Source organism: Apodemus sylvaticus, chromosome 2, assembly GCF_947179515.1.
Source record: "Apodemus sylvaticus chromosome 2, mApoSyl1.1, whole genome shotgun sequence".
Classification (NCBI taxonomy): domain Eukaryota; kingdom Metazoa; phylum Chordata; class Mammalia; order Rodentia; family Muridae; genus Apodemus; species Apodemus sylvaticus.
Window position 1 is genome coordinate 150,143,867 of NC_067473.1, and position 12,197 is coordinate 150,156,063.

Here is a 12,197-nt window from a genome sequence, read left to right on the forward strand (position 1 = left end):
CTGCTAGTACTGAGTTTTTTGATGTCATAGATTCCAGAATTAGGATCTAAGTGAGTCTCAATTTCTTATACAGGCTATGGCATCCCATTATAGCAAGAGAACATGTCTTACAGCACAGCTAGAGCAATGCAGAAAAGGAAACTAATATCAATAAACAGCTTTGTTAGAAATGAGGGGAATGTTCAAACCAATAGATTAAGAAACTAGAAATTAAGAGCAAAATAAATTTAAAACCAAGATAAGAAAAAACAAAATTAAAAGTAGGCCCTCAGAAAAGAAGACAGTGGTTATACCAGGGAACTCACTCAGTCAACAGACCCAGAAAACCACAGGGGACGTATGCATTAGTGAGCTGGAGATGCTGACATGAAACCCATGGTGTTCCACAGCATCATGGGAGCAATTGAATGAAGGGAATTGCAGACAGAGACCATCCGACAGCATGAAATGCGTGTTAGGAAATAACCCACTGCGGCTGCTCGCAGTAGCTGCTCGCGGTGGCTGTTCGAGGTGGCTGCTCGCAGCTGCTCTCTATTACCCTGGAGCAGGGAGGGGGCAGAACCATAGCGAAACTCTAAAATCAGACCGTGCATCTGGAAGAGTATAAAGTACTGCACAGCCTCATCCCAGACTCCAAATCCCTTCCTCACCCACTAAGAACAAGAAACCCAGAAAATAACAGACCTACAGAACACCCTATGGGAGCTGACCTGAAGCAGCAGAGCAAGAAAAACCAAGCTACAACTCGACACAGGCAGCCTGAGCCCTGGTAAGGAAATACCCTGGTAAGGTAAGTGAAATACATGCAGTAGTGGGATCTCAAAACTTGAAACACATCAAAACAGGTCTGTCCAGAACACTCAGAAAGTGCCAGGAGCTACAAAAGTGCACACACATGTGCTAACACACACACACACACACACACACACACACACATACACACACACACACCACAAGAAGTCAAGGAAACGTAACTGTTAAAATCAAGACTAGCCATTACTCAGATCATATCCACCTGCAGCTGCATCCCTCCCTCTGTGACTCTGCACACGGCCCCAGGCTGACAGACTCCCTCCCTTCCCCCCACCACTCAGAAAGCAGAGACAGCCTGACTACAGCACACACTGATGACCTCCCTTCACTCTCATGAAACCCCACTTTCCTGTAAAACCTTTAAAAAAGGGCTGCCCCACCAGGCAGTGGTGGCACACGCCTTTAATCCCAGCACTTGGGAGGCAGAGGCAGGCAGATTTCTGAGTTGGAAGCCAGCCTGGTCTACAGAGTGAGTTCCAGGACAGCCAGGGCTATACAGAGAAACCCTGTCTTGATAAAAAAGAAAAAAAGAAAGGGCTGCCCCTGGTTTGCCACGTGGGCCTGAATTCTCCTCAGAGCCCCTGCCATTCTTCTGTCTGTCCACTGAATTAATAACTTCTAATAACTCTCTTACCCTAAGGACAATCTGTCTTGGTCTCCTCCTGGAACCACAAACTTGAAGCCTTCCAATGACGACTCTGAAAGTCACCAGTTCAATAGGAATTTATTCCAATGAGGTACGAATTAGGTAAAACACCAGACAAATAATTTCAAGAGAATTATAGACAACCAAATTAAAGAAGATATGAATAGACTTGTAAGTAGATGCAAAGAGAACAGTTAAATAAAACAAAGGAAGTCAATATAGGCTATAAAAAGAATATTAAATCAAGAGAAATGCTGAAAAATTAAAACTTTGAAAACAAAATGGTTAATTAATCAAATAAAAAACAGTGGAAAGTTTTACCAATAAAATTGACCAAGCAAAGGCAAAACTATCAGGACTTAAAGACAAGGTGGACAAGTTAAAACACTCAGATAACTATTAACGAGAATATGGACAGAGCTTGAAAGACTGTGAGATGTCATTAAATGGCCCAGTTCATGAATCATTGGCATAAAAAAGTACAAACTAAAAGCACAGAAAGCATATTCAATTCAGATAATGTCCTAAACTTACAAAAGAGATAAGAGATGGCCATGCAGATAGGAGCTCTCTCTCTCTCTCTCTCTCTCTCTCTCTCTCTCTCTCTCCCTCTCTCTCTCCCTCTCTCTCTCTCTCTCTCTCTCTCTCTCTCTCTCTCTCTCTCTCTCTCTCTCTCTCTCTCTCTCTCTCTGTTTCTCGTTTTGTTTTTCAAGACAGGTTTTCTCTGTGTAGCCCTAGCTATCCTGGAACTCACTCTGTAGACCAGGCTGGACTCGAACTCAGAAATCTGGTTGCCTCTGCCTCCCAAGTGCTGGAACTAAAAGCATGTGCCACCACTGGCCAGCCTAGGAGGTCTTTAGAATACCAAACAGAGAAGAAGCTTCTCATATCATATAATGGTTAAAGTGGTAAATATGAAGAGCAAAGAAACTGTCTTAGCTATTTTTCTAATGCTTTGATAAAATATTGTGGTGGTTTGAATGTGCTTGGCCCGGGGAGTGACACTATTAGGAGGTGTAGCCTTGTTGGAGAGGGTGTGGCCTTATTCAAGGAAGTGTGTCACTTTGAGACCCTCCTCCTAGCTGTTCATGAGACAGTTTTCTCCTGTTTGTCTTCAGAACAACTCTCAGCACCTCCTGCACCATGCCTGCTTCGACTCTGCCATGCTTCCTGCCATGATGATAATGGACTGAACCTCTGAATCTGTAAGCCAGGACCAAATAAATGTTTTTCTTTATAAGACTTGCCTTGGTCATGGTGTCTCTTCACAGCAATGGAACCCTAACTAAGACAGATATCATGACAAAGGCAACTTATAGAAGAGTTTATTTTGGACTTGCAGTTTCATAGTTAAAGCCCACGACCATCAGGGCAGGCAGCAGACAGAGGCACAGCACTGGAAAAGTAGCTAAGGGCTTCCATCTTGGTACAACCACAAGGCAAAGCGCTAACTAGGAATGGCCTGGGCTTTGACCTCAGAATTTACCCTCAGTGGCACACTTTCTCCAAGGCCACATCCTCTGCTCTGTCCCAAACAGTTGTACCTTGTGCTGGCAGCCAAAGTTGGTTTTGTGTAATAGCCTCCCAGGTGGTACTAGTTTTGAAGGCATGAAGGGGTGATGGAGAGCAGCTAAGGACTGGCATTATGAGAGGTCAGGAGAGGCCATCGGTAAAGCTATTGCTAGAGTAGCAGTGGAAGCCCCAGAATTGAGGGGGTCATGGAGAAAAGTTGAGGCTTTGCACCATAAAGAGAGCCTAGGAAAGGCTATCGGCGAAAACACAGCCCAATTGCAGTAGAAGACCCCAGCATTTTGGAGATGCCAGTACCATGGGAGGACCACCAAGAACAGCAGAAGCTGTGGGGTGGAGCTAGCTGGACCTTAGAAGACAAGCTATGTGCTGCAGAGGGAAGACCCAGAGAAGTGACTGAAGTAAGCCCCTTGGAGGAGCCCAGAAAAGTATACATGAACCCCAGATACGGGTGATTTACACTGTTGGAGAGTGGTTTTGCTTTATTCGGATTGAGACTGTGTCCTAGTTCTTCCCTCTTCAAGTAAAGAGGGAAGCTTGTGTTTAGCTTATTTTTATAGGAGCCTGCAGTTGAGATACTTCAAACTTTTAAAGAGATTTGGGGATTTTATAGACTTTATATTTTAAAAGACACTGAATATCTTAAAGAGACTTGATTTTTTTTAAGTGTGTGAATTTTTAAAGACTATGTAAGACTTTTAAAATTTGGAATGCATATATGTAGTGTTGATTTCATGTGTGATCTTTGGGATGAACAAAAAGAAAGGATTACAGCTTAACAAGGATATGTTCGTTATAGAGTTGACAAGGGGTGAATTGTGCTGACTGATTTTATATCAACTTGACTCAATCTAGACTCATCTGAAAGGAGGAAATGTCAATTGAGAAAATGACTGTTGGGCTTTTATTTTTTAGTAATTGATGGTGGAGGGCACAGCCTATTATGGGTGGTGCCATTCCTGGGGCAGTGGTGCTTGGTTCTATACGAAAGCAGGTTGAGCAAGCTATGGCGAGCAAGCTGGTAAGAAGCACCCCTTCATGGCCTCTGCATCAACTCTGCCTCCAGGTTCTCATCTTGTTTGTATTCCTGTCCTGACTTCTTCAGTGATGGTCTATGACTGTGAAAGTGTAAGCCAAATAAACCTTGCTTTTCGGTCATGGTATGTCATGATAGCAATAGTAACCCAAATTAAGATGAAGAGGAAAGAAAAACTTTCCATAACACAAATGAAAGGAACCCATGACCAATGAGCAAGCACCACAGAAGATACTTCAAAGAGGTCTAGACACTGAGAAGAAAGATAAATATGAGGTTACAGGGATGACTAAATTACACCAGAAAAGTAGTAAGTCAATGGAGATTATGAAAATATCAAACAGTACAGAAAGAACAAAACTGAGAGGAATTGGTACATACCTTTCAATGACCTTAGACCCAGTGAGATGGCTCAGCAGGTAAGGGCACCTGCCATCAAGCCTGAGTTTGACCTCCAGAACCTAATTAAAGGAAGGAGATAACTAACACACACAAGTTGTCGCCTGCCCTCCACATGTACACCAAGGCACTTGTGTACTTACACCATGGTGTATACACACACATTAAATATTGAATACATATTAAAATACTTCAAAATGCTGAATGTTTACAGCCTCCATTCTCTAATCAAAAGACACGGGCTATTTAGTCGGATACATAACCTTGGAATTAAACCTTGGCTGCCTACAAGAAACACATCTCACTAGCAAAGACAAACAGAGCCTACAGTGAAGTGATGGGAAAGGGCATGCTATCAAGGGAAACTGTAAGAGAAGCAGGTGTAAACACAACAATACAAATTAGACTTTGAACCAAAATTAAACAAAAATATTTTTTAAATATCACTTTATATTAATTAAAGATACACTCCATCATGTGATATATCAACTGTAAATATACACACTGACTGTCAGAACACACAGCTTTATAAAATAAGTACTACTAGATGTAAAGGCACCATAGACTGACCTCAACACACTAATATTGTATGATTTTCCCAGACAAGTCATCCAGATAAAAAAATAAATAAAAAACATAAAATGTATATGACATTATAGATCAAATGGACTTAATTATCTACAAAATCCTCTATCAAAATACAATGCAATACACTCTTTCTCTCTTGAACTCATGGAATATCATCTAAAATAGACCTCATTCAAAAATTTCTAAGCAAATTTTAGCCGATATAAGAAAATATAAATAATTTCTTATAGTTGTTCACAATGGCTAAAACAAGAAATTAACAACAAACTAGAAAAAAATCCATAAACTCATATAGTACTGTTGCTTGTGACCCTGATCAAGACCCTTGAGGGCAGGGGTAATAACAAATGGGTCATCAAAGAAATTAGAAGAGAAAATTTAAACTCCTAGAATTGAGTAATGTAAATAAAACATGCAAAAACCTGTGAGGTGGAATGAAAATTGTTCTAAGATAGAAGTATATAGCAACCAATATCTTCATTCAGAGAGAGAGAGAGAGAGAGAGAGAGAGAGAGAGAGAGAGAGAGAGAGAGATCCACCCAAAAACCACAGTCCAGGGCTTTCTTGTGGGTCCGTTCAGTCCCTCACCACATGCTGTGCTTCTCCAGCTCAGGCCCAACAAAAAATCACACTCCGAAGCCTTCTGAGTGAATCCTCTCGGCTTCCCACCACATGCTGCTTTCCCACGCTGACTCAGGCCCAGGAAAGAGCCATACCCGTTAGCCTTCAGGGTGAGTCCTGTTAGTCCTCCCCTCTGAACCTTGCACTGGCAGTCATCGATGAGGCATTTTGGTAAGTCTCCCGCCCTCTCAGCCCCCAAACCTTGTCCAACTGATCCTGTATCACCCCTGTCCCAGGACCTTATCCAAGCAATCACTCACACTGCCATTGAGACCGCTGTGACACATTGGATTGCAGTCATCCAAGTCTCCATAATATGATGAACTGGAATCACCCCACCCTCTATAATATGAAATCAACACTGAGTATCTGAAGAACTAAATTATATGCTTCTGTATCTAATCTGAAATCAGCCCAATGGCAAAAACAGGATCAAACTCCCTCTCATAGATGAACAAGTAACTCATATCCCTCTTGTCGATGAACAAGAAACTCATATCAGACACACAACCAATGGCCTAACTCCACATACCCAGGTCCCACTGTAAAAAGACAAATAAATGTAAGACTCAGTCAATATACCCTCCCACCCCTGAGACCACTCAGTCGTATAAAAATGTCCTTCATGGCACTTACTAGAATGAATCTCAGGAAACAGAATGTATAAGACCCATTATGGGCTAGATGTGGTTGCACACATTTTTAATCCATCACTCTAGAGGCCTAGAGAGTTCCCCCAGGTTAGCCAGGGCTACACAGTGAAACCCTGTTCCAAAAAAGAAATCAAATAAAAAACAATTACAAACATGATCATGTAATTGAAAGACTTTACAGAGGACAAATGCCCGAAAGAAGTTATAAAGAGGGTGAGGACACACTCCTGATGGAAGCTGAGGAACACACAGATGGCTGAATTAAACAGTGAAGACAACCAGGCTTTAAAAAGTGAATTCAATAAAGGGAAACAGTGAAGAAAACTCAAGATGAAATAAAGCTCAATAATCCAATTTTAAAAACTCAGAAAGTGGAAAACCTTCCAAGCAGATTGGATCAAGTAGAAGGCAAGATATCAGGACTTAAGTCCTGCTCAATTAAAAAAGTGAGTTAAATAAATAGATGAAAGGAATATGTGGTCACCTTGGGACACCAGGAAAAGACAAATTTCTGAATTTAAGTCACAGAAAAGGAAGACTCCCAAGTGGAATAGAATAGAATGATTTGGTCAGTGGAATAGACCAGATTGCAATAGAATTGCTGAAGAAAATCTCACTAAGAGATGATGTACCCATTCAACCACAGAACACCAGAGAGAGGACAGAAAAATAAAATAATTCACATAAAAAAAAACAAAACCAAAAACTAAATGATTAGTTTCCACACCCCACATCTCCCACATCCTCCCTATGGGACAATGTTCTCTGAGGACTTCAGTTATTTTAAGTTCCTGATACAGCTATGTCCTGGGGCATAGATGGCTCTCTCTGAGAATCTCCTGTCACAGAGCCCTGGCTTATTTGGCACTGTGAGCTCTGCTTCCTCCCTTGGGGACATCAGCCACTTGGGTTATGCAAGCCCCACTGCCCAGTGTTATTATGGCTTGTGCTTCTTCTCCAAGAGAGATGAGTGTGAAATGGTCACACACTAGGTGGCTCCCTGCTCACCACCAGCAGCCCATGCCAAGGCTGGCCCCAGGAAATCATGCCACTAAAACTGATGCTACCTCCAGGCCCCCACTTGTAGGCCATAACACAGCTGATGGCCAGACTGAAGGCAGCTGGTAGTGACTCATGTACATGTGTTTGGACCTCACGTTGTGTCTGAGTTTCTCGCTACAAAGACATTCTGTGTCTGGTGAAGAACAGTCCTCTCTGTTCTCAGAGACCAGTGTCCTTTGGGTGGGCTCAGCACGGGCGAAGTGGGGGACATCTGGGAAGCTCCTCTGAATCTCCCCTCCATGCCCATAGTGGCTCCAGTAACCTAGGGTTTCCCCTCCTTTCTCCTGAGTTATCCTTATGATCTTCCATTGTTTCTGGGCTTCCCTTCACTCCAGTACTTCATGCACTGGGTCAGGGGGAGGTGGCTAGCTACTAGTTCACTATTGCCTCTAGCCCCAGAAGTTTCCAGCTATTCAGAATGGAACATCCCCTCTCCCTGTAGCTTCCACCATGCCCTGTGCCTCTCGGCACCTCTCACACTTCTGACCCGACACGATCCCTAACCTCTACTCAATATCCACTCTCTAGGGGCCTCTCCAGCACCTTGTTCTTGCCTTTTCCACTGAAGCTCCACCCATCCACATGTTCACACACCTACATACATAATACATATATTTATACACATAGCCATACTTAAATGCATACGCAGAGATGCTCACACACATCTACACACATGAATTGACACTCATACTCACAAACTCACATGCATTTGGAGAGCTTCCATGCATACACATGCTTACACATACGGTTTCTGACATCATGAGGGAGGTAATAGGGCATCTGTTGGTCCACCAAAGGCCCATCATCTCATGAGCTAAAAGACCCTCCCACATGACTCCTTCAATTCTTTTTCCTCTCTACTTCCATCTCTGGCATTCAATTGGTTAAATAGTTCCTTCCTGAAAACAATTAGGAAGAGGAGGAGGAACAGGAGAAGGAAGGTCAAGGGGAGGAAGAGAAGAAAATGAAGTTTCTCTTAGTCTCAAGTTCCTCCCTGGTCTAGCCTCCTGTCCTTCTATTGCAGTAGCCAGCCTCTGCCCAGAGCCTGAGATTGACACACACCTCATATCCCCACCCCTGGATAAGCCTGCCCAGTGCTGACTCATTGACTAGAGTACTCTTTGTATACTGTCCCGGTGTGTGTCTGTTCACGAGTGTGGCTACACACATGTGTAGGGTGCCTAGCATATGTGTGCACATGCAGAGGTCTGAAGTTGATGCCTGGTGTTTTCCTCAGTTGCTCTCCATTTTATTTACTGAGGCAGGGTCCCTAGCTGAATGCGGAGCTCATCGATTCTAGCTAGTCTAGCTAGCCGGCTCGCTCTGGGGATCGTCTATCTCTGCCTCTTAAGTGCTTAGATTACAGGCTGCTGCCACTGTCAGTCCCCACAGTGACTGTCCCTACTCCAATTCCCCAGGGAGCCTCTGGTTCTCCTGTCAACCCCTCTCTGTAGCAGTCACAGCCCTTCTTGCCCCGAGCATTCCCAGTGGACTTCCCATAACATTTGCTGACTAACTCACTGGGACCTATTGATCCTTGTGCCTGCAAGCCTGGGTCCTGTGTATTTCCGTCTTATCCAGATGCAGTCTTCTTCTTTCCTCAAAATCTCAGACACAGCAGGTCAGCTCCCTGGGATAAAGAGGGCTCCACCTAAAGCTCGCTTGCCTCCAGGTCCAGCTTGCGTAGCCCAGATGTTCTTGGATGGGCCCTATATCCCCCAGCCTTCAAGGACCTTCCTTCCTGCCCCCTGCTTCCAAGAACCTTCCTGAAGCAGGGTCTTTTCCAAAACACTCAGAGCCTATCATGTTGATCCACACCATCAGGTGTGTGAGCATGCGTCTCACATCTGAGCACCGCCTGTACTCATGGCCTCTCTTCTTATGATATATCCATTGTCCACTGTCCACACAGGGAACCAACCACCCATGAAGTCCAGGGTTAATCACATCTCAATACTAAAACAAGAGTAGTCTCAAAAGAGGGGAAGCCATATCCCTGCGCCCTGGTCAGTGTACATTGCTGCCTTCCTGGCATTTTGCCCTCAGAGAAGTCGCACCAAGAGCCTGTTGAGCCTTCCCAAAATGTTCTCTGTACTGTCTATGCTTGATGCCACCACTGCTTACCACTGCAGTGAGCTTGTCTTCTACTGTGGAGTTGATGGTTGTGTTTCCTGTTCAGCTGATAGCTTTATCAGTTGGCTCTTTTATTTCAGAAATATCTGCACTCTGTTTTCTAGGAAGCATGAGGGGTGGTCTTGCTGTGTTTCCAAGCCCATACTATCCTTCTTGGTCCAGGGGATCTGTGAAAAGGAAGCTCAAAGAGAGACCAATATCTACCAGCCCACAGACCCAAGGAAGAAGTAAGGACAGGAGAGAAGCTGTGAAGTGCTGGGTCCCTGAGCATGACGGGGGTCTGACTCAGATGGCTCCAGGCAGCCTATATGAATCATGGATGATGAACACACCGAGGGCGACAGGCCACCTGCTTCTCTAGGGAATGCACAGCACTTGGTGACTCGCCCCAAGAGGGAAGCTAAGGCCACAGTAGGTGTAAGGGAAAGCTCTCATCTACGTACACGATTGGTCCAAGGTGTCCATCCCAGGGAACTCGTCCTCTGCCCTTCCCGTAGCCATGCTGATGACAAGTTTCAATGGAGGTTACAGTCAGAACAAGAGCCCGTCACTTCTGCAGGATGTGAGCATGTACCATAACTGCAGACCCAGCAGCCAGCCTTCCCGCCACCAGCCACCGGCTTAGCCCACATAGGAGCTCCATGGATGGGACTGCCTTCGACAGCCAAGCAGTGTCAGTCTGGAGAACAAAGGACGGCTTGGGCAGCTAGTGAGCCTCGTGGGAACGCAGAGCTGACCATGAGGTCTTGGGACCAGAAGCCCACACAGTGCCACCCAGGTGACTGTAGGACGCAGTCAGACTCACTGGCCGAGGCCATGATTGGCTCCCCAGGCCATACCAGCCAGTCCACAGAAACGTTACACATACAGGAAGTAAAAAAGAAGGCAGACCCGTCAGAGAGAAGCTGGTATTCTTGTGTGGAGAGGAGAAGAGGCTTTCAAGTAGAGCAGCCAGGAGCAGGCTATGCTTAGAGTCCCTGAGCAAGAGCCCAGACCCTGCAGTAAGCAGAGGCTGCCACGCTGGCTTTCATGGACTCATAGAAGATAAAAACAAACCCGGGATGCAGTGTCTGTCCAGCTGAGCTTGCTGCCCTGTCTGCAGGGGTCTTCTGGTGGAGACTGCACCTCTGTAGATCTCCTTTGTTCTGTGGATTTGCTGAGACAAGGGAAATGAAGTTGGTGAAGTCACTATGGCCAGGGTCTTGCCAGGGCAGCCCAGGTAAGAGGTCACCATCCTCAGCCTCCAAGCCATAGCCCTGTTCACCTTTCTTTAAGTTCTCATCTGCCTGCTACCACATGGGCTAGCCTGCACTAAACCTGGTAGTCAGCATTTATGGGACAAACAGGAGGGATGAGTGCACCCACAGATTTCTTATTCCAGTCCATAGATGTCAAGACCTTCTTCCGTTTCGCTGGAACAAACTCGCAGGCTAGACAGCATTTCCCACAGCCACAGCTGGAGTAGTGAGAGTTCTCCAGAGGAATAGAGACGATAGGAGATGTGGGCGGGTATTAAAACATGGGATTTTCTCACATGGTGGCAGAGGCAGAAAAGCCCCACAGCTGATAGTCTGCCAGCTGTAGACCTATGACAGCGGGCAATACAGGGCCAGCGCCAGGACAACTGATGTCACAGATCTGTCAAGAGAGCCATGCCGGAACCCAAATAGGCAGGATGGGAGAGAATTCCCTTTCCTCTGCCCTTCTTTTCTAGGAAGGCCCCAGATTGTGGGGGCCTTTCTGGAACCCCACACAGACATTCAGAATGCTGGTGAACCCAAGTGCCACTCGGTCCTGTGCGATGTCGCAGTCAGTCACCTTGTAATTACTCTTCATGTTTGGTCTCACCTGCATTGGCCAGGCTAGCTGCTGAGACTGGCCATCTCCATATCTGGTCCATTAAGGACCAAGAGAACTTTATCCTTGGACCTGGCCACCAGGCCCAGCAACACATATTCCTGGTTCACAAGGCCCTGAGTGGATAGGCAGAGGAAGATCAGACTCATAACCATCAGGAGAGGAAATGGGATTTTTAACCCAGGCTCAGTAGCTTCAAGGTTGCCAGCCCCCGGCCACCGACTCTTCAGGGACAGTCGGGCTCAGCTGCACACTGTTTACCTAGCTCCATTGCCTTCTGGAATGAACAAGGACAGCACCAGGCTGGCTGTGCTCAATCCTAAGACAGACGACATATCCTTGGGGACTCTCACGTGTCTGCTGGAGACCCGAAGTGGAAGTTTTATATGTGTGTGTACCCTTCTTTACCTGGATAAGTTGTGCCGATTCACAACATAACAGGAGTGTCACAAAACTGAATACCCTCACAGCTAGTCAGTGAGGGTTAGTTTACATAACCAATCACACCAGTACTTACTTGAAGGCACGCGTGGGGGTCTATCACACACACATACACACACACACACACACATACACACACATGCACACGCGTACACACACAGGCACAGGCACACGCACAGGCACACACACACACACACACCGCTCCCAGACTGCTAAACAGAAGGTAGAGTCTTAGGCAGTGGCCGTCTGTGTCCATTTCACTTCTCCCTTGGAGCCCGAATCCACAGCAAGGCTGAGGAAGACGGCAGCTCCAGGCCTCAATGATTTCTTAAGGACATGTCTCTAAATGATTTAATCTCTTCCTGAGGCACTGCCCATGAATTGATGGCCTTTGCCTTTCCTCTCTCTTGTCTGATGA